Source organism: Phoxinus phoxinus (genome assembly GCF_949152265.1).
Source record: "Phoxinus phoxinus genome assembly, chromosome: 17".
NCBI classification, from domain to species: domain Eukaryota; kingdom Metazoa; phylum Chordata; class Actinopteri; order Cypriniformes; family Leuciscidae; genus Phoxinus; species Phoxinus phoxinus.
This window is the reverse complement of record NC_136892.1, coordinates 23,770,418-23,775,087: the sequence shown is the minus strand read 5'-3', so window position 1 is coordinate 23,775,087 and position 4,670 is coordinate 23,770,418. Positions and strand designations below refer to the sequence as shown.

The 4,670-nt window shown below is 34.6% G+C and overlaps 1 long non-coding RNA gene across 5 annotated transcripts; it reads left to right on the top strand.

The window, feature by feature from the left end:
- LOC306984639 lies at positions 1-3,244 on the top strand. Of its 5 annotated transcripts, XR_013794580.1 has the most exons (9): positions 1-67; positions 184-278; positions 369-507; positions 885-925; positions 1,212-1,239; positions 1,364-1,482; positions 2,470-2,569; positions 2,652-2,747; positions 2,886-3,244. It is a non-coding gene; the product is annotated as an uncharacterized lncRNA (long non-coding RNA). The 5 variants fall into 5 exon arrangements; XR_013794578.1 differs by lacking the exon at positions 1,212-1,239 and having other exon boundaries at positions 2,893-3,244; XR_013794579.1 differs by lacking the exon at positions 1,212-1,239.
- Positions 3,245-4,670: the final 1,426 nt, after the last annotated feature.

Here is a 4,670-nt window from a genome sequence, read left to right as displayed (position 1 = left end):
CTCCGCCCCTCGATGACTGCTGTCTCGAAAGACGACGACGCCATTTTATCTTCATGCGAGCGAGACGGTAGGTTGAATTGCTTTTTTCTTTCTAAAATAAAAAAGTAAATACACTTGTTAACATTTTTGGTAAAATATGGTGGTGAACACATTTAGAAATTATAAACTGCGCGTTTTTGTCAGGATTAAGGAAGCTCGTCAAGTTCATGAGATGCAGAGATGTAACGTTACAGAATGATGTGAAGGTTTCTCATGACGATTTGATTTCCTGGATGAAGGTGATTTAACGTTTAAAATACGTTTGTATTATAAATTATATTTGTATTACAAATATATTTTTAGCTCATTTCATTTTGGTTTGTTGACAGAAAGCCTTCCCGCCCTCAGTCGCGCCGAGGCCTCAACCGGTCTTACGACAAGCCTGGCAGTAAAGTTGATGAGGAGGTCTGAAACAGCAGCAGCATTTGGGCCTCTTTTTTCTGCGCAGATGAGAGAATTCTTCAAATGGTAAGTTTATATTCGTTTTGTGTGTATAAAAGTGGCTGTGTTATACATGAACGCGTTAACGGTTCCGTTTTTGTGACGCATGCGCATTATTAACAGCTCGTTTAAGTATCTTGTAAATTAGCGCGCAGTGCAAACAACAAATGCACTTTTTGTAGACTGAGGTGAGGGAGCGTTTAAAAACGTTTTATTCGCCCTATGTTTAAGTGAGAATTACATATCTGTATGTTTGTTCTTATCACTGAATATCATGTCGTCATATCTGCGCCGTCAAGACACAAACATACGAACTTCCCATCAAGTTTTTTTTTTTTTTTTTTTTCAAACATTGTGAAAGTGCATTAAAGCTAATCTGTAAATCCATCTGTCTTCCAATTCAGTTTACAGGTAACATTTGCGTATGCACTGGCAGAGCATACAGGTACTTTAGCTTGAAATCAGTCTTTATCAATTCATACTGCATGTTATTTTGGGATAAATTATGTCCTAACTATTTATCTGTCTGCATTTTATTATTATGAATCTGTATGTTCTGTTCACATTATAAATACCATTAATAAATTATGGGTAAAATAAATTCTAAATGCGTATTAAAATCAAGTTAAATTTAAGATGCCTTATTACTCATTTAACTTATATAAATGTATTCAATAATCAGATTAAATGCACATTTTGAATATAAATAATTTTACACCCATGCTTTATAGACATCTCTCAGCATAATCGAAATTAAGGGTAATCACAATAATCACAATTATTTTTACCTTATTTACAGCCCCAATTTAAATTGTATTGCATTACTGAATTTTGGAAATATTAGCATCAACTGACATATTTTTTTCAAATCCTTTTTCAATAGATTTGGCCCAGAACCCTCCAGTGTCAAGTGAAGGAAGCTCCTCTCATGAGATTGCTACAGAAACCAAGCAACAGAAATGAAGACGAAAGCAACAGAATGCTGAAGATGAATCCAGAATCGTGAGTGTCATTATATTTTATTCTATGTGCAGTACAAATTTTAATACATGACGAATTAACATGAAACATTTAAACCTAACTGGGCAACCACACAATGCCTTTGTTCAGACCTGAAATGTACATGTGTCTTGGGTGATTGATGTATCTTGATTGTCATAATTCATGATGACACATCAATCACTATGTCATTGTGTTAATTCAAGATATTAAACTGCAAAAAGTTATAGGGGTAGTTGACACACAAGTGTAAAATTGTTGTAATTTCTCACCCTCATGTCATTCCAAACCCGAAAAGACTTTTGTTCATCTTCGAAACTCAAATAAATATATCAAGAATACTCCACGCAACTACCACTTTGACACTTCAAAAAGTTCATAAAGAGATCATAAAACGAACCCATATGAATTGAGCCATTTAGTCCAAATTTTCTGAAGAGACTTGATCGCTTTGTGATGAATAGATTGAATTTAGACTTTTATTCACATATAAACATGAATCAACCAACATAAACAGAAGAAAAAGAAAATTTGGACTAAACTGCTTGGTTCATGGATTAGTTTTAAGATCTCTTTGTTAACTTTTTGAACCGTCAAAGTGGTAGTTGTGTAGCTGTCAATGGAGGGAAAGAAAGCTGTCAGATTTCATCAAAAATATCTTCATTTGTGTTTCAAAGACTAAAGAAAGTCTTGCGGGTTTGGTACGACATGAGGGTCAGTAAATTACTGAATTAAAATTTTTGGGTGAACTATCCCTTTAATAAAAAAATGTGGCCTAGACCTCATCAGAACAATCGAATCTCAATGCGTCTTGGGTGCGTTTACACCTGTACTTCGAGTTGTTCGCTTGTGCAAGATGAATGTTAATGCCAGGTGTGAACGGTAATACTCTGTGACTACACAATCATCTGAACAGAATTGTTCCTGAGAGAGATGGTTGTCATTATGCTATGTAACTGTTTGATTGTTTTTGTTTTGATTTTTGGTTAGAAGACCTCCGCTAAGTTCCTGGAAAGGCTTCTCCCAAGACCTTCAAGGACCTGATTGACTGCAGAATCTGCTGTGCAAGATGATGAAAATGATGATTCAGGTTAGACTATAGTTCAGAATAAGATTATCTATACACGTTCATGCATGAATGCATTTTGCTGAAGTTGTCACGTGTTATTTAGAATGGGGCAGCGATCTTGCATCAATTCGTCTCCTGCAAGAGACCTGGAAAGATGTCCTCATATCAAGCTGAACAACACCTTGTCGTCTCCAAAAAGGTACATTTGGACATTTCTGTCACACTGCCTATTGTCTGCCTCAAAATATTGCCATTTGTGTTGATTGTATTGTGGAAAACGAATATAAAGACGGCCAATTGGAGAGCTGACTTTGAGTGTTATTTTTGTCTTTGACAGAGACCAGCATACAAGACCACCTTGACTGCATTGAAGAGACCACACAGCATACCTGCTCGCGGCCGGTGATGCTGATATGGCAATAAACTCAAATACTACTTCCTGTTCGCTGAATGGGACAAAGAGGAACTGCATACATGGATGCTACACAACTGTTGACAAGTAGTTTTCTGCAATCTTGTTCAAATCTACCTGTCATATTTCTTCATGTCTTAGGCAAATTAACATGATTTTATGTTTTTTCTTGACTTTTTTTTTCTTGCAACTCCTCATGAATGTGATAATTTGACCTTTACACATCTGGCATATGTTATAAAGGAGCCACTTTGCCTATTTGTTAAATAAACTTTGGATTTATACATCTGTCTGAAGACTCTTGATTTTATCTTGTACATTAACACTATATAATAGTGTAAATAGTTTTTGCACTGAACAGAATACTTATAAATAACACTTATCGTGTAATCCAATAGTGTAAATCCAATGGAATTAAATCAACACCAGGGGTGTTAAAAACCCCAAGTGTAAAACTTAAACAACAATTTAAGTGTAACACTTTACACTCGAAGTGTAATTTTTCTACACTGTAAGGTGCTATATTAACACTGTAAATTCAACACTACAAACGGTGTACTTTTTACTCTAGATAGATTGGGACCATATATGATCCGGAGTAGTGTTAAAATTAACACTTTAAGTGTTAATTTGACACTGCGTTTTTTACTGTGTAGAAGAACAATAATGAGCTGACATGTAACGACCACTACATGCTGCCTATTGTAAGAATGACAAAAAGAAACTGAAAAAGAAGCTAGGAAGTTTCACCCTCGTCTATAAGTTATATACTGTAACCAGCAGGATATTCATTAAAACTTTTGTCCTAAGTGAGAAAAAGGAACCGACTGCGAGCGCCCTGCTTTCATTTCACACATAGTAACCGAGAAGGCAATTATTCGTAAAGTGACAGTAAGAAATAGACTACTAGATCATAAATAAAGTATGGTTTTATAGAATTTCTGCAAATAAGAAATTATTTTCTGATCATACCAAGAAACAGTATTTTATAAATTGTCCTTTTGTGAGAAATGAGAACATCATTAATCTTACATAAGAAACTAGTTGTCACACTTTGTACTCCAGTGAATATCCCTCAGGGTGGGTTTATTTGTGCAGTTAAGTATAGATACATACCTCAAAGTCATGGCTACAAAGAAAAATGAAATTTTCCTCCATTATTAACCAAGAACAAAAAAATTATACAGTTATTTTTTGTGACAATGTGCCCCAATGATGGGCCATGGGATGTCATCACATTATATGGGCTAAGTTCCCACAAAACATATATTTAAAAAATATGATTAATTAGAAAAGTGACAAATTATACATACATATAGTACATTTTAACTAAAAGGGCAAGGATATTTGTTTTTGTAATATATAAGAAAGGCAGTGTAAAGAGAACATAAAAAAACTATTAGATGAAGCTTTTCAAGTTGCTTAGAGAACAGTTGAATAATAGATGAGCAAACATTAATGTGAGGATGCTTTCCCAGCTGCATCCAATATTCTTTATTGGATCAGTGTAAAAAAATAGCTTTGCATTATAATAGTTTGAAATTTACATATAATAAAGGACATATATTATTACAACCATCTTTCCCATTGGTAATGAGTTATATTAAGACTAAATTTGCCCTGATTTCATTAAGCCGTGTGGGGATCCCTCTAAAATCACTTAGGACTAATGCACATTACGGAGTCTTGTCTAGTACAGCAGTCTCTCAG